General features: G+C 41.9%; 1 protein-coding gene across 2 annotated transcripts in view; it reads right to left on the minus strand.

Moving 5' to 3' along the window:
- The window catches only part of LOC138976855 (probable G-protein coupled receptor 139), a 106938-nt gene that overhangs the window by 49520 nt on the left and 33022 nt on the right, over positions 1-24396 (minus strand). The window contains exon 2 of one of the 2 annotated variants that reach the window (XM_070349744.1): positions 18900-19203. The gene's annotated coding sequence lies outside the window, so the exon portion shown is untranslated. Of the gene's footprint in view, positions 1-18899; positions 19764-24396 lie in introns of those variants that run through there. The other variant, XM_070349751.1, reaches the window with a different exon arrangement.

The following is a 24396-nucleotide window of genomic DNA, read 5'->3' on the forward strand; positions in this document are numbered from 1 at the left end:
AAACTTTTGTCATAGCTAGTGCACAAATCAATCAATTTGGTTGATAAATAATTTGTGCTGCATTTTCCCTGGTTCCAAAACGTAGTATGTATTACCACATGTCCTTACCTGTAATTGGCATCACACGATTCTCTGCAAGCAGTCTTTTGTGGAAATACGTCATTTAACACTTGCACTTATAGTAGGTGGCTGTGGAACGGTAGACATGCAACGACAACGAACAACAAAAGACAAAGTGTGGAGTACACTCATTTTTCTTAACATACGCTAAGTTTCTTTGAGAATGCTCCAAGTGAAAATCAGGGGTTCCTAGGCCTGATATCACAATTAAACAGCTTCTTCTCAGAATCAGGAGGGAAAAAAACTGTTATATGGCGAGATGTCGTGACAAGAACAGACAGCAGCAGCAGCAACAACAACATTGCTAAATCGTCGCTTTAACAAAATTTCATGTTTAGCATCGCAGACAAAGCACGGCTACTGATCCGACCAAAGCCACACTTCATGCACGATGGGCACATTGTTATGGCCAGCTTGTTAACGTGCGCATTGTGTATGTTTTACATAGAATTGAATGTGTTTGTCGTTGTGTCTGTCATCTATCCTAGTCGTTTGATTTAGAATAAAGCAAACTTATTACAATGACGATTTTCTTCGGTTTTTGATGAAGGATTGGCATCAAGACTTTTCCTATTTTCCAACTCTGCCACCATACACTGGCCGTTCAGGTCTGCATGTCGACCACATGGTGTGTGATCAGATTTTTTGGACATGTTCACAATGCTTACATGACCACCAAATGGAAAATCAGTTGGTATTTGTTATGTTTTTGTGTTAGCACAATCTTCATACAAGTAAACAGAAACAGTTTTGTTGCAAACAGAGCCTTCATAAGAAAAAATGCTTCTAAGTCAAAATACATACCCTCTTTTTCGTATTGCGTAAAATATACCCATAAATTCTGGACATCATATTTTTATTTTTTTTCACAACAATGAAACCAAACTTTGGCATATGTTTGAGCAATATATTCACAATAAAACCTATGAGTTTGAAGGCTGCATCTAGTTTTGTTTATTTTTGAGAATTTTTTTGCAAACCCATGCAAATGGCCAGTTTCTGGGGAGAGACTGGGGAGATAATGGCCAGTATAGAAAGAGTTAATAAGTAAACTAATGTCAGAAGTAGGTATTTACCTTGTTTGCCTTCGCGTTCTTGATAGCCTGCTGCAGCATTTGTATCACTTCCCTTGACATTCAAAACGCCAATGTATTTCTGAAAGGAAAATAAAGATATTGACCGAAACATCACACAAGTGGTATATCATATGCTAGGTTTTGTTTACAGTGCCTGTTCTACGACCACATCTGATTGTAATTTAAATAAAGAAAAACTGTATCTATTTGTTACTTCTCTATTTGTGTGTGTTTGTGTGTGTGCAGGGGCGGATCACATCATTTTTAAGGGGGAGTTTCCAAATTTTTTTTTAGGGACAATTTGACGACGCGAAGTGTTTAGTTGAAGACGCGAAGCGTTCAACCTCCTTGGGGGGGGGGGGGGGGGGGAGGGGGGTTAAGAAGAAAAATTTGAATCACAACAAGGACAATTGATCGATCTGGCGCAACCTGAGCAAACTAATTAGCCAACTTCTTTCCAAAATCGTCACTTAGAATACAAAGGCCGGCTCCTAAGTGGTCCGGAAACCCCGGAACCCCCCTCCGGATCCGCCCAGTGTGTGTGTGTGTGTGTGTGTGTGACCGATGACCGTCTCTAAATTCTAATCGTTGCGTTTGCATGGTAATAAAGTTTTAATACTGGATATGCCCATGAAAAAATATCATTTCTTGTTCATGTCATTGTGTGTGTGTGGCCAGGACCGTGACTTCTGCTTGCCTCGACGTCTTCAGAAAAGACACAAAATGCCAGCAGGCGTATGTTCTTGGAGCACTCAGTATGCCGTCATCTGCAAACAAATAAATACAAATTATTCAATTGTGTAAATAAAGAACAATCACTTTAATATTACAACAACAAATTCATATAACTGTAGTCTTCACCAGAGACATCCACTACACTATCTTTAAATAAAACTGCCGTAAAAAATTGAAATACTATAAAACTTACCCCCACTCAGATCTATTTGGGATTATTCAAGTTTCAACCATGAAACGATGCCGGTTTGGACAGATCTGCTAGTTTGCCGCTGAAACTGAAATCAAAGGCGATCTTCAGAACTATTTCTAATCTTGTATTTGTGATTAATATAAAATACTGATCTTCCCAATAGAAGCTGATGTGTATACACATGACCAGGACAAGGTATTTTGTTACAGGGAATTTACGCAGACGTCGCAGTTCAAAATATCGTTTTAGATCTGATTTTGTACAGCAGCCTGTGTGATTCAGAATCGTCTGCCCTTTTTCGGTTTAACATTTTATGGACGATTCCTATGAGACTGCTCAATCATAACTGATGACAAATTCAGAAACAGATGATGGTTTCAAGTAGGCTACAGTAATGATTCGTTAAAAATGTCAAGCCACTCGTCGATCATTCACACTCAAAGAACCCAAGCCAAATCTGCTCTGGTTCCGAGCAGCTTTTTCAAACTGAGACCCTAATTGTTACGCATCTGCCGCGAAAAGATAGACCACAAACAAGCGGCACTGTACCATGCTTTCGTTTATGTTGCTAAACAGATTAAATGTGCATTGTAAATGTGCTTACAGCAAAGAAATGCATCCTTACTTACCACAAAAATACTGGTACCACATTCATCGCACTTGTGTCTTCTTACCAAAACCTATCGATATGTTTGTTTACGATATATTGGTAATTACTAACCGTTAACTATTTTTCAAAAATCTGAAATGACTTTTAAGAATCAAAGAAAGATTCGCTAAAACGGTTGACTTTCAGAAAATAAGCAATATTTTTTCTGAACCATGAAATAAAAATCGAAAACTCCGTTTGATCTTTTATTTTGGTAGATTGATGACAACAGCCGGAACTGAAAGTACCAGAACCAAAAATTAAGGGCATTAATCAGGTAAACTAAGAAGATTGTCGTTCCTGGCGCGCACTTCACATGTTCGTCAAACAGTGTCCGAGTGAGAGAAAAAAATTTTTTTTTCGCAGTTCGACAGTATATGAGGCCCTTCTTCATATCAAAGTGTAAAGGTTGCTGAACGATGTTTTTCCTTTTTGCTTGTTTAGTTACACTTTAAATAACAGAAAAACAAAGTCAATTAAATATTTAAACAACACCAGTATAAACCTTGCCAAACAAAATGAAATGTTTGGCCAAAAAACAGTCTCAGAAAGGAAGAGAGAGGGGTTAGGCAGGGAGGGCGAAGGGAAAAGGGGAGTAGAGACAATCACAGCCACGTACTATGGTCTCCAAGCCATTCTTTGTAGCACAAGCGTTTCCTTGAGGCCTAACCGACGATGATAGAGAAACCCCTTGTCCCCGGAGCTCTTGTTGTGAATTTTTCAAAAAGACCGGTCCATCTGAGGAAAATCTTTAAGCTTTAACCCTAATCTTTAAGCTGAAGAAAAAATAGACGCTTTATGCCTCTGTCTACCCTCTATTTATTTCTCTCTCCCTCTCCCTCTCTCTCTCTCTCTCTCTCTCTCTCTCTCTCTCTCTCTCTCTCTCTCTCTCTCTCTCTCTCTCTCTCTCTCTCTCTCTCGGTTTATGAATAAAACCTCCTTATGTGTTAAAATTCAATCAATCAAGGATAGCACCAGTGCTTGAAAGTCAACTTGTTTGCCCGCAGACATCATTATCGCCGAACAGGTGTCCTATAGATGCACGCTTCTCCCTAAAGTTGATGCTGTCTGCGCCATTCATCTCTTGAGCTTTCTTGTAACGAGTGTACGTAAAACCACTTGTAGATCTACAGAACTCAGTAACTGGAGATACGCAGAAGCGTCTAACTATGCTGTATATACACATCGATACACCCCGCCTAAGAACCTACTTTAATTCGACACACGATCGGAAGCAGTGCCTGAACGAAGGGGATGGGTGACGTGGTGTAGATGGCTGTAGCACAACGGCGGCATATTCGCGTCAAAAGTGATAATTACAAATAATCAACACCGTCAGCTCACCCCTGACGCTCGTCAAATCTCATTCGTGGGTTGTATAGTCTATCTACAAAGCATCGGAATGAGCTAATGTATTTGTTGAAACGGTTTGCATTTCTTTCTTGTTCTTGCATTTTGTTTTAGTGTTTTCATGTACCCCCATGGGGTTTCTTGAATACATTATTTGCCTTGCCTTGGTCACTTGAGATAGGCAGAACGAAACAAAATTCATGTAGACTGTCTTCGCCTGTGTGAACACCACCAGAAAACTGTAATGGGAGTGAGGATTATATTGATTATACACTATAATCACAATGCTTGTTGTGATATGATTGTTACTGCGCTTTAACCCCAAATAACACTATTGAATTACCCGTATATTGCAAAATAGTCCCAAGTTAAACGTTTGGCGCGTGTACAACAAATGAAAACAGAAGAATAACGAACAACGTGATATCTAGTTTTAAGTGATGGTTCAAATAAGACTTTTAGATACGCGATATGTGTCACTATTTTCTGTGTGTGCCATGTTTGCGTCTCACTTGTAAGGCGGCATATCACAGTGCAACAATATTACTGTTACTTTTGTTAACTTTACTTTTCCCTCGATCGTCTGGTGGTATGCTAACGCCCAAATCCCATTGTTGTTGATTATATGGCAATATATCGATTTTGCTCTCAAATTTCAGTCATAGTTAGACATGTTAACTGTTTTCTTTGTAATAACGACTGTTGGCAATACTCTGCCGCCGTAGACAAAGCCCATCTGCGCATCTTCTCTAGTTCACTCTACATTGACCAAGAGTGGAGGGTCCGGTCGGCCATCACAAATCCACCGAGACTATACGGAACTGACCACTACTTTACTAGAAGAATTGACAGTACTGTTGTGCTGGGATTGGAGCATTAATCTGTTAATGTAATTGCTTGGGAATTGTCCACCACTTCGGGACATTAACCTCGATCAATGTTTAAATCGCTAGACTTTAGAGACTGCACTCGACTGGAGCTGAGTTGGTTATTGGTTAAAGGCACATTCTTTCCCGTGTAAACTATTCTAGATCTGGCCAAGCCTTTACTCAGGATAAGGCTTCTCCTCAACTTGGACACATACTAAAAATCAACAGCGTTAAACAAATGGCTTTTAATAGATTAATTCATCAACAAATCCCAACTCTGCACAGAAAACATTTGATAAACAAAGGGAAATATTAAGCGCTCTAAATGTGTACACCATGTGTAAACAGTAAGTGAGAGTTATACGGAACCAATCTCCTGGCACCTTAGAGAATAACAAGCATTGCAATGAACAAGCGACTAGGATGTTGAATGTTGGTGTGTGTCCAGGTGCAGGGATGTTCTTATCGCCAGTAAACACTCCAACAGTATCTGCGATGGTTTAACATGCTGGTTGATACGGGAAGTATATGGTATCTTTGATGAATTTCCTTCTCATGATATAGTTATACTCTCTTTGGGAGAGGTTTAGACAGAGAAGTTTTGGCAGTCTTATTATGCTTGGTCTGCTGTTTGGGATCCATGTCTGCTTGCTATTCTGCGAAGGGAGTGGCGGTTCCTGGACTACTGACTACTACTGAGTTGGTCGTTATTTAAATTCTGTCTCACATGCTCTGTACGTAGAGAGGTAGAGACAGAGAAGGCTTTGCCTTTCTCTACTGTTAGAGAACGCTGCTTGTGACAATACTATCGGCTCTGTGAAGAACTCCGTACTGTTAGTTTAGTGTTGTGAGACTGTGTGTTTATACTGGACTGCAACTGTGTTTGGTGATGGGTTAAATTCCGTCTTACATACACTCTTTGGTAGAAGTATAAACAAACAAGATATGGGATTCCTGCTTGCTCTCTACATGTAAGGAAGTCTGTGTTGCTACAGCCGGTGTAACACGAGAAAATTACTCCCACGAGATTTTTACTCCGGAGTAAACATTTCGTACGAAAAACTTACTCCCTTTACGAAAAAAGCACTCCCCCATTGCACGAGAAAATTACTCCCCAAGACAGGTGAGTTCCGAGTAAACATTTCGTACAAAAATGTTACTCTCTTGACGAATAAATAACGAATAAATTACTTCACCCCAACACGAGCAATTTAACTTCCCCTGCCAGGTGTACGAAATTTTTACTCCCTTGTCCCCTGTTAGTCTTGGTGGTGGAAGGCGTGGAAGGAGGGTAGCGCGACATTCGTGTGCGCGAGATTACTTATTGGCATTATCCCTTCGCCCGCATCCCATTTTTGCGTACGAGATTTTTACTGGAAGTAAAAAAAATGGGGAGTACAAATTTCGTGGAGGGAGTAATTTTTTCGTGCCTTGGGGAGTTCTTTTCTCGTACGAAAAGTGTACTCGGAGTAAGAATTTCGTACGAAATATTTACTCCGGAGTACATTTTTCGTGGAGTAAAAATTTCGTGTTACACCGGTTCAGTGTGTTAAGATTGTATGTGTACACTGGACTGCGACAGAGCAGCTGGTCATTGGTTAAAATCCGTATCAATCTCAGTTTCTGAGCGGGTATAATTATGCGTTTTTGTTTGGAAGGATGTTTGGGAGTCCTGCCTGCTAATTGTCGGCTCTGCGGGGGCATTATTCCGTGTTTACAGGCGAAACATGAGCTCTGGACTGTTACTGCGTTGATGATTGGTTAAAGTGCGTCTCATCCTCTATGTATCTGAAGGCGAATAGATAGAGAAACGATTGCCTTATCTGCTGTTATAGAACACTGCTTACCGCTACGTTCCTCTCTGTGAATGATTTCCAGAAGCAGCTAAAGACCTCCTGGCAACACTATTGTCAAAGAACAGAGTGACGTCCTGGAAGATCATGCCCCTGTCACACTTGACCGGATAGAGCCTCCGAACGTAAAACGGATGGCATATTTGTTTATCCGTTGGCAAAGTGGTCAGTCCGGTAGAAAAATCCAAACCACGGCCGTATTTGCACCGAACATGTTCAACCAGCCAAGTGTCTCCGAATGATTGACAAACAACAAACGAACATGAACCGGCCAATCAGAACGCGCACAGGATTCATTCCGGACAAACCGAACACATAACGGACATCAGATTTGTAAGCTTCCAAGAACCTTTGTATATGCCCTGGGATGATCAGGTTCTTCCAGTAGTCAGTTCCTCCCCCTGTAGGTATTCTGCAGGTATGCTGTATTGATCAGTTGTGTACGTTTTATCCGTTTTTCAATTCGTTTGTCTATTCGTCGTGTCCGGTGTTTATCCTGCAGGCATCCTGTGTTTGTCCGTTAGGTGTTCGTTTAAGGTCTGGTTAATGCGTGGCGTATGCGTTCAAGTTCCATCTACGGACTGGATAACGTATCCCCCCCCCCTCCCCCCGTACACCTACAGCATATAAACGAAGGAATTACGAACACTGACAGGAGATATACAGGACAGAACGGACATGCACAGGACAGCCAACGAATATTCTTGTTTGTCACTGTCCGTTTCAAGTTGTGTGCGTGCACAAAACTTTCTAACGGATGCAGGCGGACACACCGCACAACACCTGACATGAAACGAATGTTCCGAACATAAACCGGACATAAAACGAGCATAAAACGAACATTGACGAACATCACCGGATAAACAAATGTGTCATCATTTTCACGAGTTTTCATTCACAAGCACCTGGGAAATAAATCTCATGTTCACCAGGCAATAAATCCCCGGTTACCATAGTTGCAGGAAGCAGGTTATACATGGATAATCAAAAGCAAACCCAATAGAAACGCTCGGGGATTCTTCGGTTCTTTTTATTGGTGTTTCCCCAGACCTAAACAGACGACACGACACTGCTTTGCAAAGTTCCAAAAACGAACTGGCAAACAGGCAAAAGTAAACAAAAAACAAAACTACTTCATGAAAGGTCATACATTCATCAAAAACAAATGAAACCTTGCGATATGTTTTGTCTTCTTACAGAGTCATGGAGTGCGTGTATCTGTGTTTCGATACACAGACGTTCGGAGAAACACGAACGTCAAGTTCAAGTAAAACGACCCCTGACACACACATTTTGACCCGTGCGCAAGACGTTGTATCGATAAACGAAGCACAAATAAGAAACAATAACAAAAGCAAAGAAAATAGCAACAAGATATGCAAACATCTAACAAAGCCGAGCAAGCAGAATGACAGGTCTAATGAAAAACAAAGAGGTATGCTGAGTCGGAAACAAGATCGCGATTCTTTCCTTCGCTGCACGACGCAAATCTTCTGTGACCTTTGACCAAACGTAGCTTCCACATTCGATCACTCAGCTTAATATTTACAACAGAAAGCCGAGGGAGTGGAATACCGAGATGAACCTACAGAACTGTGCATCCTCAAACCTGACATATTCATCCCAACATTTAATGAACTCAAAAACACAGAAAGTTGCTTTCACACGCCAGCTTTGATTGCCAGTGGTTATCAAACCGGGACTCGTGTGGTTATCAGCACGGAACCCGTGTTTCAAAGCATGGCTCCCTGGGTTGATTGTGCACTTATTTTCTCACTGCCAAAATGATGACAAAAACGATGTTTGGTGGTTTGTTGTCGGTCCTCGGGGGGCATATCGACTTTTGTTTCAATATGAAACAAAAGACAATATGCTCCCCCTCGGACCAATAAAAAAGCTGGTCTGTCAACAACCCATCAAACATCTTATAATGTCATCAGTTACACGTTCGGAGGCTCTATCCGGTCATAGACCATTTATCCTGGACCGTCAACCAGCTCTCTCTCCGTTCTTTCTCTCTATTACGAGGTAGCGGCCTCTCGCATTTAGGAACCTACGCTTAACATGGCCTTTCAGAAATCAGGAGGATGTCATATCCGGTGTCGATTGTAAACATGGACGAAGTTGCCGAGGTAAGTTCTGAAAATGCTAAAATAAACTCAGCTAAAGTGCATATGGAACATGTTTTTCGATTAGTTTTGTTAAGTTTAGTTTGGAGTTTTGGAAACTCCAGTTCATTGACACCTCCCATTGTCACAAATAACTGGAGCGTGCTTTCTTTTCACTGTCTTCGAATCGCTGGCCTTTCAAACCGGACTTCATGCCACAGCGACACCTCCATGACACGCAGCGAAACTGGCCAGTGGAAGAAAAATCCACCTTCTCAAGTGCGCCGTGACCAACAACGTGTCCGTGATAGAAAGTCAAAGGTATGACAAACACGCAACATTTATGTGAATGCAATGAGCGCTTCTGGGGTGATAACGCGAGACAACTCCTGTGATCTTGCCGCGAGGTTCCGCCTGTTACCCTTGTCTTTTTACTGTATGAAATCCACGACTTACACACGAACTGTTACCAAAGCGACATGCTATTTAGGACCAATCCACGTGACGTTTGTTTTCTTTCTCGTGTGATCTTGCCGCGAGGTTCCGCCTGTTGCTAGCCGAAAGAAAGAAGGGGCATAACCTCACCAGAACCGCCCATTCCTAAGGTTGACGGACTGACCAACGACTTAGCAAACAATATTCCAACCGACGAACAGAGAGTTCAAGCAAACAAACACACTGATGTCAGTTCACTCCATCACGCACGGGCTCCAAGACGTCAACAGGAGAGCAGTGACAGTCACCCATGCGGAGAGACACACCGTGAAGTGACAAGAGCTGACGCACTGGTCACACCTGCACGAAAAAAAAGCGTGCAAGCACTGTGCAGAAAAAAAGAATGCAGAAGGCCTGTGTATCCAAACAGCATGTGACGGAGGCAAGCCGTAAGAATAAGCACACAGAGGAACCTGTCGCCGAGGACATCAGCTTCGTGTCAGAAAGACTTCGCCTCCTCGACGAGAAAATGGCCAAGAGGATCGAGGAGATTCAGAGAAACCTACACATTTGTGAAGAAAGATCGGACACAAGTGTTCGCAAACGGAATCATGACTATCCGCTCAAATAAGTGCCACTTGCTTAACGCGTGATGTTCCAACAACTGGTGACAGAATGTGACCTTTCGTTTGATGCATATCTTTCAAATGTGACGCGAACTGGTACCCAAATCGTGAACAGAAAACTCGGTATGTACACTTTTGCGATCATTACAATGTTGTATCCCAAACCCCCAACAACCTCTCGCTATGAACCTTGTGTTTCCGCGAATACATTTTCTGACATCTGACGTCTGACTTCTCTGGCAAAGACAGGCGACCAATCGAACACATTGCAGTTCAGAATTAAATAATTTAACTGTGTCCACCTGGCACGTACAGATAAAACACGTTGATACAACTTGAAAGCGAAACATTCTCTTACAATCTTAGGTTTACAACTCTCTGACCGAAGCAAGACCGACAGAGTAGTAAGCAAGTAAATAAAAGTCAAGGACTTAAGGCTTACAGAATTGTACTTACCTATACTTCTCATGTTGGAGATAGTTCCCAGAGTGATCTACACAAATTAGCAGTGACAGTTTTATTTCATGGACAATAAACTTATCTCTGTCTGTCTGTCTGTCTGTCTGCCTCTCTCTCTCTCTCTCTCTCTCTCTCTCTCTCTCTCTCTCTCTCTCTCTCTCTCTCTCTCTCTCTCTCTCTCTCTCTCTCTCTCTCTCTCTCTCTCTCTCTCTCATTCTTATGCAAGGCATTTGAGTGCGACTCGTCTGCATTTTCATTTATCCTCCATGTAAAATTAGTTAGTTTTGGAGTTCGCGCAGCATTTAAAAAACCATCAGAAATTAGTTTACCAGCAAGCCGCACAATCTGCGGCCATCATACATATCATTTCAGAAGCGCTTTAAAGTGATTCGAACACCAGATTTTCCCCCTGCTGTCAACCAGAATCAGTCATGGCAAGCACTCCTTTATGTCAGGCTTCACGGGTTTCGAATTGTACTTCTCAAGACTTACTGCATGGGCATTGCTCAACAAAATAGCAAACTCAGCAGTACGGAACCAAACTAGTAACAAAATGAAATTGCATTATTGCTATGAATATTAACTGATTAGAAAGTGCCTTAATTTATAATGACACCTCGAATAGTTTTGCTGAAAGCCTATCGCAACAGACTCGCTTCATACAGGCCTAATAACGTTTGACTGACCAGAAAATCTCCACCAAGAACAGAATGACACTTTTTCCTTACTACACAACCCAGTAATCAGAACGCAAAAAAAAAGTGACCCCGTATACCCTCCATTCTGCCACTTGAATCAATAGAAGGGGATAGTGGCCAAGCGATTGCGGTCATACATATTTCCATCAAAAGTTATCTGCTCTTAAACTTGTAGCTGTAGTTCATTAACGAACGAATAAAGAAGGAGAAACTCGGATACCAGTTTAATGTTGTAAAGTTGTTTTACCCTCGTATCCGAGCTTCTCCTTCATTCTTACTGTGTGTACTTCTTCGACACGATGATTTAAAGTCTAATAATCTAGCAGTTTATGATACGTGTGCTACAATCTACTCCTTGGACTTTAAGTAAAATACAGTGGGAAACAAATTCTGTTGGTGATTGTTTTAATTGCTATATCTTTATTTTTGTCATCTATTTGGGAGAGACATTGCTTACAAGTGGACAAGGCAGAGGTGTTGTTTACATTTAATTTCGTTTGCAAATTAGCTAAACTGGTCCAGAAAAAAGTGTCAGCAATGTTCTAACGTTCAAGGCAGTCATTTACGTCGCCTTTTCCCCACAGTAAAAACAAATGTTCGGCACATCTGCCGAAATGACAGCAAAGTTTTCGGATATTTCCAAGAAGTTTCGGCCTTTTGCCGACTGCTAGCACCAAACGACTTCCGTGCAATGTGTCTAATCCTTGACTTTAATCAATCAATCAATCAATCAATATGAGGCTTATATCGCGCGTATTCCGTGGGTACAGTTCTAAGCGCAGGTGTTTTTTTTCGTTTTTTATATTTAGTCAAGTTATGACTAAATATTTTAACATCGAGGGGGAATCGAAACGAGGGTCGTGGTGTATGTGCGTGTGTGTGTGCGTGTGTGTGTGTGTGTAGAGCGATTCAGACTAAACTACTGGACCGATCTTTATGAAATTTGACATGAGAGTTCCTGGGTATGAAATCCCCATACGTTTTTTTCATTTTTTTGATAAATGTCTTTGATGACGTCATATCCGGCTTTTCGTGAAAGTTGAGGCGGCACTGTCACGCCCTCAGTTTTCAACCAAATTGGTTGAAATTTTGGTCAAGTAATCTTCGACGAAGCCCGGGGTTCGGTATTGCATTTCAGCTTGGTGGCTTAAAAATTAATTAATGACTTTGGTCATTAAAAATCTGAAAATTGTAAAAAAAAATAAAAATTTATAAAACGATCCAAATTTACGTTTATCTTATTCTCCATCATTTGCTGATTCCAAAAACATATAAATATGTTATATTCGGATTAAAAACAAGCTCTGAAAATTCAATATATAAAAATTATTATCAAAATTAAATTGTCCAAATCAATTTAAAAACACTTTCATCTTATTCCTTGTCGGTTCCTGATTCCAAAAACATATAGATATGATATGTTTGGATTAAAAACACGCTCAGAAAGTTAAAACAAAGAGAGGTACAGAAAAGCGTGCTATCCTTCTTAGCGCAACTACTACCCCGCTCTTCTTGTCAATTTCACTGCCTTTGCCATGAGCGGTGGACTGACGATGCTACGAGTATACGGTCTTGCTGAAAAATGGCAGCTACTTGACTAAATATTGTATTTTCGCCTTACGCGACTTGTTTATATTTAGTCAAGTTTTGACTAAATATTTTAACATCGAGGGGGAATCGAAACGAGGGTCGTGGTGTATGTGCCTGTGTGTGTGTGTGTGTATCTGTCTGTGTGTGTGTGTGTGTGTGTGTGTGTGTGTGTGTTGAGCGATTCAGACTAAACTACTGGACCGATCTTTATGAAATTTGACATGAGAGTTCCTGGGTATGAAATCCCCGAACGTTTTTTTCATTTTTTTGATAAATGTCTTTGATGACGTCATATCCGGCTTTTCGTGAAAGTTGAGGCGGCACTGTCACGCCCTCATTTTTCAACCAAATTGGTTGAAATTTTGGTCAAGTAATCTTCGACGAAGCCCGGACTTCGGTATTGCATTTCAGCTTGGTGGCTTAAAAATTAATTAATGACTTTGGTCATTAAAAATCTGAAAATTGTAAAAAAAAAATAAAAATTTATAAAACGATCCAAATTTACGTTTATCTTATTCTCCATCATTTGCTGATTCCAAAAACATATAAATATGTTATATTCGGATTAAAAACAAGCTCTGAAAATTAAATATATAAAAATTATTATCAAAATTAAATTGTCGAAATCAATTTAAAAATACTTTCATCTTATTCCTTGTCGGTTCCTGATTCCAAAAACATATAGATATGATATGTTTGGATTAAAAACACGCTCAGAAAGTTAAAACAAAGAGAGGTACAGAAAAGCGTGCTATCCTTCTTAGCGCAACTACTACCCCGCTCTTCTTGTCAATTTCACTGCCTTTGCCATGAGCGGTGGACTGACGATGCTACGAGTATACGGTCTTGCTGAAAAATGGCATTGCGTTCAGTTTCATTCTGTGAGTTCGACAGCTACTTGACTAAATATTGTATTTTCGCCTTACGCGACTTGTTTTCTTTTGATGCAATTTATATCGCGCACATATTCAAGGCGCAGGGATTTATTTATGCCGTGTGAGATGAAATTTTTCACACAATACATCACGCATTTACATCGGCCAGCAGATCGCAGCCATTTCGGCGCATATCCTACTTTTCACGGCCTATTATTCCAAGTCACACGGGTATTTTGGTGGACATTTTTATCTATGCCTATACAATTTTGCCAGGAAAGACCCTTTTGTCAATCGTGGGATCTTTAACGTGCACACCCCAATGTAGTGTACACGAAGGGACCTCGGTTTTTCGTCTCATCCGAAAGACTAGCACTTGAACCCACCACCTAGGTTAGGAAAGGGGGGAGAAAATTGCTAACGCCCTGACCCAGGGTCGAACTCGCAACCTCTCGCTTCCGAGCGCAAGTGCGTTACCACTCGGCCACCCATCCCACGCTTCTACAATATAATGAGACACCAGGGGTTCGTAATGAAACCAGCACCACAAGAAGATATGTGTCCCCGTTCATTAAAAATGATATATTTCAAACCCTGTGTAGAGTTGCAGGAATTCCCAAGGCAAAATATAAATGGGAAAAAGAACAGCATGCTAATACTGCTCATATCGCCTTCATGCATACAGCCACAATCAGTATTGAGCACATTGCGGAAGTTCTGACAAATGCAATTACCGTCTTTCAGATATCATGTTTTTCAAGATTAATGTGGAAAGCTAACAGTCACCATCCTTTCTTCAATCCTCCAAATCCGTCACACTTCTCAAAATGGTTATGGTAACAGGACAAATGTGCATGGAAATGATTAATGACCTGCTGCCACATATATGTCTTCTTGCATACTGTCATTATCAAGGCATCGATGTCCAGTGCAGAAGGGACATACCGTATGTCTCCTTTTCCTTATTTGGTTCATTGTCCCTCAGTTAAATGTCTACAATGTCATAAGACAGTCTGACGAAGTTCATAGCATTTTCTGAAAATATGTTAGCCTCTGCAATGGTGAATAAACGCAAAAACAGACTTTTGTAACCTAATCCGCCTGCCGAACAGCAGTTAAACGGAACGAAAGCTCAGAATGAGTTGGTCAACGGCACAGTCTACCTGTATAAATGTTACTGATCCCTTGTTGGATTGATCTCTAAAACAAAAACGAACGAACAAACGAACGAGCGTGCACACGAACAAGCGAACGAACAATCAAACACAACTACAACAAAACAGAAACAAGCGACATGCGCAATGGCGTGGTGGTAAGACGTCGGCCTCCTAATCGGGAGGTCGTGAGTTCGAATCTCGGTCGCTGCTGCCTGGCGGGTTAAGAGTGGAGATTTTTCCGATCTCCCAGGTCAACTTATGTGCAGACCTGCTAGTGATTTAACCCCCATCGTGTGTACACGCAAGCACAAGACCAAGTGCGCACGGAAAAGATCCTGTAATCCATGTCAGAGTTCGGTGGGTTATAGAAACACGAAAATACCCAGGATGTCTACTCAACGAAAGCGGAGTGAAGCTGACTATGCGAGAGAAAGGTGTGGGGAACCCAAATGGGCCAACGAGCTCACACGTAACCAGAAAATTCTGGAACGCTGAAGAAGAAGAAGAAACAAGCAAACAAACAAACACATAAACTAATAGATAAGTAAACAAACAAACATAAACAAGAAAACATCCTTCTGGCTGTGATTCTGTTAAGTGACCTATTACAGAGGACATTTACAGAGTGATGGATGACTTGAAGACCACAAGCTTAATGAAGAGTACTGCTGCTGCTCCTGTTTACGACAAATTCTCTTCCTTTCAATTCTAGCAAATCGGAATTGAGTTTGAACCAGTTTCTAAATAAAGGTGGGTCTTGCAATAACACTCAAATTGGCGGTTTCTCGTCCAGAAATAAACTATAAACTTTTTCTCAATACTGAGACAACAAACAGAATGCAAAAGATGTAATGCTTAACGCGTGATTAGAAACTGCTGGAGGGTTGGGCTTTAATTGTCTTGCTGATCCTGAGCTTTCAAAGATCACAAAACTAATTGCCTCCTTGTTCGGCATCATTGCAAAGCGCTCCTTAGAGATAAACCGTGAGTGTTTTTCTTCTGCCAAAAGACCCAGACATTAACTTCATTTCTTTGTATATTTTTGTAAGGAACACAAAATATGTTGAGAGTCTGCTGAGAGTGCATTGCTGATGTGCATCGGCTTAAGTACTTTTTGGTGGGGTATGCATGCGAAAGGAACAGAGGGATATTTTTGATTTACAGTACCAGAGTAAATAGTGACGATGAAGACTTTTTTTTTTATTGAAGTTTTGCTACTATGAAGAGGGAGGGGAAGGGAGATAGAAGGAAGTGGGCAGAGAGACAAAGACAGACAGATAGACAGACAGACCGACATACAGACAGACCGACAGACAGACAGACAGACATGTTATGCATGCGAAAGGAACAGTGGTGATCTATGTGAAATAGGGACGATGAAGACTCTTTTTTTAAAGTTTTACTACTGTGAAGAGGGAGGGGAAGGGAGAGAGAAGAAGAGCGGGAAGAGAGACAAAGACAGACAGACAGACAAACATGTTATGCATATGATGAGATTCCGTTGAGAGTCTGCTGAGAGTGCATTGCTGAAACGCATCAGCTTAAGTACGTTTTGGTGGGGTATGCATGCGAAAGGAACAGAAGGATATATTTGATTTATGGTACCAGAGGAAATAGTGACGATGAAGACTTTTTTTAAAGTTTTACTACTGTGATGAGAGGGGAGGGGGGAGAGGGAGAAGGAGAGTGGGAAGAGAGACAAAGACAGACAGACAGACAGACATGTTATGCAAATGAAAGGAACACAGGTGATCCCTGTGAAATAATCAATCAATCAATCAATAGGACGCTTATATCGCGCATATTCCGTGGGTACAGTTCTAGGCGCTCTGCAATGATGCCGTGTGAGATGAAATTTTATACGGCCAGTAGATTGCAGCCATTTCGGCGCATATTTACCTTTCACGGCCTATTATTGATTCCAAGTCACACGGGTATAGGTAGACAATTATTAACTGTGCCTAAGTAATTTTGCCAGGAAAGACCCTTTTGTCAATCGTGGGATCTTTAACGTGCACACCCCAATGTAGTGTACACGGGGGGTGTTCGGACACCGAAGAGAGTCTGCACACAAAGTTGACTCTGAGAAATAAATTTCCGCCGAACGTGGGTTTGAACTCACGCTGACAGCGGCCAACTGAATACAAATCCAGCGCGCTACCAACTGAGCTATGTCCCCGCCCCGACGATGAAGACTTTTTTTTCAAAGGTTTGCTTCTGTGTAAGGGAGGGGAAGGGAGAGAGAATGAGAGTGGGAAGACAGACAGACAGACAGACAGAGTATGCATGCGGAGGGAACAGAGGGAAATATGTGATTTATAATGCGAGAGGAAATAAAGACGGAGACCGTTTGATGTTTTGCTGCTAAGAAGATAGAGTAGGGAGAAGGAAACAGAAGGAGAGTGGAAAGGGAGGGAGGGAGGGAGAGAGAGAAAGAGAGAGAGAGAGAGAGAGAGAGAGAGAGAGAGAGAGAGAGAGAGAGAGAGAGAGAGAGAGAGAGAGAGAGAGAGAGAGAGAGAGAGAGAGAGAGAGACAGACATACAGAGTCAGAACAATTCATGTGTTAAAAAAACCGCGATCAAGTTGATTCATTTAAAAACGGTTGGCCTAGTGGTAAGGCGTCCGCCCCGTGATCGGGAGATCGTGGGTTCGAACCCCGGCCGGGTCATACCTAAGACTTTAAAATTGGCAATCTAGTGGCTGCTCCGCCTGGCATCTGGCATTATGGGGTTAGTGCTAGGACTGGTTGGTCCGGTGTCAGAATAATGTGACTGGGTGAGACACGAAGCCTGTGCTGCGACTTCTGTCTTGTGTGTGGCGCACGTTATATGTCAAAGCAGCACCGCCCTGATATGGCCCTTCGTGGTCGGCTGGGCGTTAAGCAAACAAACAAACAACAAGTCGCGTAAGGCGAAAATACAACATTTAGTCAAGCTGTCGAACTCACAGAATGAAACTGAACGCAATGCAATTTTTCAGCAAGACCGTATACTCGTAGCATCGTAAGTCCACCGCTCGTTGCAAAGGCAGTGAAATTGACAAGAAGAGCGGGGTAGTAGTTGCGCTGAGAAGGATAGCACGCCTTTCTCTACCTCTCTTCGTTTTAACTTTCTGAGCGTGTTTTTAATCCAAACATATCATATCTATATGTTTTTGGAATCAGAAACCGACAAGGAATAAGATGAAAGTGTTTTGAAATTGATTTCGAAAATTTAATTTTGATCATAATTTTTATATTTTTAATTTTCAGAGCTTGTTTTTAATCCAAATATAACATATTTATATGTTTTTGGAATCGGGAAATGATGAAGAATAAGATGAACGTAAATTGGGATCGTTTTATAATTTGTTTTATTTTTTTTACAATTTTCAGATTTTTAATGACCAAAGTCATCAATTAATTTTTAAGTCACCAAGCTGAAATGCAATACCGAAGTCCGGCTATAGTCGAAGATTGCTTGGCCAAAATTTCAATCAATTTGATTGAAATATGAGGGTGTGACAGTGCCGCCTCAACTTTTACAAAAAGCCGGATATGACGTTATCAAAGAGATTTATCGAAAAAAAAAAGAAAAAAAAAAGTCCGGGGATATAACTCCCAGGAACTCTCATGTCAAATTTCATAAAGATCGGTCCAGTAGTTTAGTCTGAATCGCTCTACACACACACACGCACAGACACACACACACACACACACACACATCAACACACGCCTAGTGGTAAGGCGTCCGCCCCGTGATCGGGAGGTCGTGGGTTCGAAACCCGGCCGGGTCATACCTAAGACTTTAAAATTGGCAATCTAGTGGCTGCTCCGCCTGGCGTCTGGCATTATGGGGTTAGTGCTAGGACTGGTTGGTCCGGTGTCAGAATAATGTGACTGGGTAAGACATGAAGCCTGTGCTGCGACTTCTGTCTTGTGTGTGGCGCACGTTATATGTCAAAGCAGCACCGCCCTGATATGGCCCTTCGTGGTCGGCTGGGCGTGAAGCAAACAAACAAACAAACAAACATCAACACACACACACACACACAGAGCGAGAGAGAGAAAGAACAGGCACTCGCTCAGTCACCGCTAAAATAGAAGAAAAATAGAAAGTTTTCCTCACCTGTTCAGTCCCAAGTAGCCGAAGAAAGGAAGAATCCCGACTAAAACCACACACGCAGTTGCAATAGCTAGTCAACAGCAGTACTAATAATACCAGCTAGACCACACCAGTCGCGGGAATCACATTATATGCAAGTTAACAAGTTCGTTACTGAACAGCGTCGAAGATGTCACAACCAGCACACAGCTGGTTAAAAAGCGTGTTTACTCCTCCGTGAAATGTCCAGCAATGAATGAATGCGAGCTCCTCCTCCCTATCTCTCTCCTCCTCTCCGCAGTCTCCTGTCAGCAAATAGTTCCGTCACCTGGACACAAAAGGAAGAATCTCACAGGTAAAGTAGAGAAGAAGAACGACAAAAATTAGTGTCAGTGTGTCGCAGTGCGGCCGAAGCTCTTATCTGAGATTAAAGCATAGGTGCGCGGAAAACGTACTTAAGATTTCTGCTTTTACTTTTTTCTGCTCCTACTGTTGTCTACTGTCTGTTTTTCTTTGGTTTGGTTGTGTTTTTTATGTTCTTTATTAACTCTTCTTTTTATGTATTTATTAAGGAGATTTATATAGCGCATAACTAAAAGCACTATGCGCTTGTTTCTTCCATTGTTTTCTGCTTACTGACTTTACTCTGTTTTTCTGCTCCTAAACTGTCTTTGCTTTCCAATTTGTTTGTTTGTTTTTCTACTTCTACACTTTCCTACTTCTACTCTTTTTTTTCTCCCACTGTTTTTTCTACTACCTTACCCCTTTCCTACTCCTACCATTTTCTAATTATTCGGTTGTTTGCTGGTACTATTACACTGGCTGGCAATCCGTGTACGGACTCTGTCGAATGTACGTGCTTATGGTTGCTCAGTGGTGGCTTTCTCGCTGTGCGCTAACTGTGTGAGTGGTTGAGATGGAGTACGGAAGGCACACGCTAGCCTGACGCACACGCTTTGGATAGTGGCGGTGCATCGAAGAGAAGGAGAGAGGGAGAGAGGGAGAGAGGGAGGGGCGGGAGAGGGGAAAGCGAGAGACGGGGAGAGAGGGAGAGAGAGAATGAAGGGGGGAGGGGGGGGGGGTAAGAGAGAGAGAAAGAGAGGTGGGAAGGGAGAGAGAAGGATCAAAGGGTATAGAGCGGGAGCGCAGAGAGAGAGAGAGAGAGGGGGGGGGGGAGAGAGAGACAGGGAAAGATACGGAAATAGAGAGAGCGGGAGAGAGAGAGAGGGGGAGAGAGGGAGAGAGAGATATATAATGGGAGAAAGCAGGGGAAGTGAGAGAGCGATGACAAAAGAGACGTGAGAGGGGAAAGAGCCTGAGAGAGATAGAGAGAAAGACAGTGAGAGAATGGGCAAGATAGAGATACGGGGGGAGAGAGAGAGAGAGAGAGAGAGAGAGAGAGAGAGAGAGAGAGAGAGAGAGAGAGAGAGAGAGAGAGAGAGAGCTTTAGCTTTTAATTACACGCTTATTAGCGTCCATTTGTTCTTTGTTTGCTAGTTATCGAACCAGAATTTTAGAACTGGAACACACTGCACTATGATATTTTTATCTGAGTACATTACCAGCACTTCGTGCGTCTTTCTGCGTAATTGTGATAACGATTACTCCATTTCAACCGTCGCCTTTCCTGTCAGTACTAATGAGAGAGAGAGAGAGAGAGAGAGAGAGAGAGAGAGAGAGAGAGAGAGAGAGAGAGAGAGAGAGAGAGAGAGGTAGAGAGGGAGAGAGGGAGAGAAACACACAGACACGGAGAGAGAGAGAGATAGAGAGGGAGAGAGAGAGAGAGAGAGAGAGATAGAGATAGAGAGGTAGAGGGAGAGAGAGAGACAGGGGGAGAGAGAGAGAGAGAGAGAGAGAGGGGGGACGTACAGAGAGAGAGAGAAAGAGAGAGAGAGAGAGAGAGAGAGAGAAAGAGCGAGAGAGAGAGAGACGCACAGACACGGAGAAAGAGAGAGAGAGAGAGAGACAGAGAGAGGGAGAGAGGGAGAGCGAGAGAGGGGGGGCGCACATAGAGAGAGAGAGAGATAGAGAGAGAGAGAGAGAGAGATAAGTTTATTGTCCATGTAATAAAACTGTCACTGCTAATTTATGCAGACCTCTCTGGGAACTATCCCCAACATGAGACGTATAGAGAGAGAGAGAGAGAGAGAGAGAGAGAGAGAGAGAGAGAGGATGAGTATTACATTCTCTTTTTTTTTAAATTGGAGTATTATTTGCTGCCGTACCTCATCAATACATGGCTGGATTCGGTACTTTCTGGTATTTTACCAGTTAAAATCTGAGAATTCAGAAAAATAAACAACCATTCACACCTAATCGGTTGAATGTGTGTTCAACCGGCTCTCAACTACATATAATGTTATGACTCAATCACTACCTACTTTAACTTGTTTTGACTGCTGTTGTAGTAGAGTGACAGGATTTTAATGAACGTCCCAGTAAAAGGACCAGGTGCGTTTAGCAGCAGTATAATCGTTGCCCTCAAGAAAGAAAAGGCGTAAAGTCAGAACTAGTATTTCGTTTGCAGACATCTTGAAACTTCACAGCCATTTCGAAACTCAGAAAAATTACGTGGATACTTGTATACAGTATACATACTCTTTTGATTCGTTACTTCAAGAACACATTTTTATTCGAGAATGCACCTGATTCTTTTGTTTGTAGCATCGTGTAGTCTCCGCTGGAACTAGTATGTGACCCTCCACCACGAAATGAGTCGCATGTCACCTCGCGCGGTTCTGCGCTAGGCTGAATAAAAGTCCGGGGAGTGTCTGGTAACAGTGTGAGGGTCACCTTAGTCACAGGCTTATAACTCAAACAGTTTTCGCTCTTTTCTAAAACGGGTTTCACCACTGGATAGAGCATACAAAACTCTTTAGAAAAATGTAAAAATATGAAAAGCATGCGAAGGTGACATGCCACTCATTCTGTGGTGGAGGGTCACGTATAGTCTGGTTCCACTGCCTTATTTTCTCAGTCTCACAGAATATTTGGCAAACATCGTAGTTACGAGAAAGATAACACCAACGCTCACCTCCCTCGTTTCTGTCACATTTTAAAGCCCGCCTCCGCCTCACATGAGGTTTAAAGAGCGAGCATTCACTAAAACAATAATAAAAGTGCTGCATCTTACATCCGCCACCAGTCAACTTAGTCGCCCACCTCGCTTGACATACATCCGGTCTCCTTACTTTCAAACTTTCAAAACTTCGAACTGTACTGACTTTGTCTTGACGATAACCTAATTATTTCGTTTTTTTAACAATGTTTGTCTCTCAAACTGTCAATTTATTATTTAGGTTTTAAAAGGGCAATAAATTAGATTACCAAAAGAGTAGATGCTTTCACCCAAAGAATTGCTTAGTTAGCAAAAGATATTCCAACAACAAAAATCGGATGTTTCCACCCAAAAAATAGATGCTTCTAGAAAAAAAACGATTGAATCTACAAAAGAAAAATAAGAGACTTGCAAAAGAATTCTCAACAAAAAAAACGAATTATTTCATCAACAAAATAGCTTCTGTCAGCAAAAAATATCAAGTTTAGTGTACTTTCAGAGACAAAATATTGTCACTCCATATCATAATCATAATCATAATTGTAAGTCCAAAGAAAGTGTACAGAGCAGTCGATATCAGTGTGTTCACTGCCTGATAAGCGCTGGTCTTGACAGCTTTGAGCGTCCGCGCTGTCGCTTCTGACCGATTGGGATGGTCTTCGCCTGTTGGTCACCTTCAGACGGATCTCCATGCCCATGGAATGATGACACACGTTGCAATTGAGGAACTCCGGACAGTTGCAGAAAAACGGATTGTTTTTGTCGATCGTAATCTTCCACACCGACCTCCGACATGTGGCATACTCATCGAAGTCAGCCCAGGACGATGATTCAACCTTTTCTTCGGTCTCTCGGATGGCAGCCTTGAGCTCCTTTTCCAGGGTTGAAGATCCCACGAAGATCTTGTTCCCAGTCTTCAGCGACTCAGCTGGTGACGTTGCCCACTGAAACGCTGTTGTCCACATCTTCAGTGTGCGATGTGGTGCTTCGGCAATCTCGGTGTGCTCTGCGGTTGCATTTGGTGCTCGTTCCATAGACCAGTTCTTTACAATGTCATTCTCAACAACTCCGAGAAATCTTGACATTTCCAGCCTCTCTCTTAAAAGTATTTTGCCTCTTGATCGCCAGGTCCACTGCTTTCCAATTCCCCGTCTTATTTTAGCTGGTGGCTCACTGTCAGACTCCGACTTATCATTATCAAATCTCACTGGATCGATCCTCTCAAAATCCATCTCTCCACCTTCAAACTCCATTTCCAACTGACAGAATCTATGTCCTTGCTTGATTCAGCTGAATTTGTGATCACAAATCACCTCTGCTTAAGCGAAATCAGTGAGTTAAAACAATGACCATCATTCACACTGTGTTTTGCTGTGTTGGTGAATGACAATCCATTTCTTTTGTTGAAACTAATTTTTCTTTTGCCTGAAGTAGTCAATCTTTTGCCTGATTATAGTTTCTGTTGTCTGAGTGTATTTTCTTTTGCCTGTTGATTTTTGTTTTTGTTTTGGGGGGGGTACTTAAATTCTTTGTCACTCAAACCATCTTTTCTTTTGGTGAAAGCATCTATTTTTTGTGTAGAACCATCTTTTCTTTTGGTTCTTTAAACGGGTGCTGTTTAAAAGTTTGGTCTAGCGCCATAACGAAGCGTCCGATCTGCACCAATACGTCCACGTGAAAATATATCTTTGAAAAATGCTTGCTCTCTATGGAGGGCCCCAAGAGTGTTCTCTAGCGGTAAGTGTTTAAAAAAAGGATATTTGTACTGTGTGTGAAAGCCTTGCGGTGTCTGTGGCCAGAAACGGATGGTTTACGGGAGGCGGATAGGGCCTTTAATGAAAGAAACTTGGCACGACTGATCGTGATGAAAAGTAAATCTCCTCAATTCAAATTAAGAACCCTTGAGTGTAAGACTCCAGTGATAACAAGTCGGATCTGCGACTTCTGGTGTAAGCACTGCTCCGACTGTCTGACTGACTGACTGATAGATCGGGAGAGTAAACGAGTGAGCGAATGATGTAGGGGTAAATGCGTGGGTTGGTTTCTTAGTTCGGGAGAAAAAGTATTTGTATAGATGTTTCAGTTGTTCAGATATATGTCAAAACCGATCTTTAATTTGTAACACTGCAAACGCGTGTGTGTGTGTTTTATTTTATTGTATGGTTACTTTTTTTTCTCCAAATGTTCGAAATGTTTAATATTATATGTTACAAGTCCCTGTTGTTTTGACTCTTAGGTCATTGTTCCGTTTGGAGGAGAAAGTAAAACGTAAATCTGGATGTTGACACAAACTCAATCATTCAACAAAGGAAAACAAGGAACTTAGTCGATAAATATCGACAGGGGGCCGACAAATGGTTTAAATGGGAAATGTGTGTATATGGGTGTGGGTTTGAAACAAACAAACAAACCAACCCATGTGAACCCCGGGCCGCAGGCCTTCGATGTAGTGATTGAAAAAAA

The sequence above is a fragment of the Littorina saxatilis genome, linkage group LG1 (assembly GCF_037325665.1).
Source record: "Littorina saxatilis isolate snail1 linkage group LG1, US_GU_Lsax_2.0, whole genome shotgun sequence".
NCBI lineage: Eukaryota > Metazoa > Mollusca > Gastropoda > Littorinimorpha > Littorinidae > Littorina > Littorina saxatilis.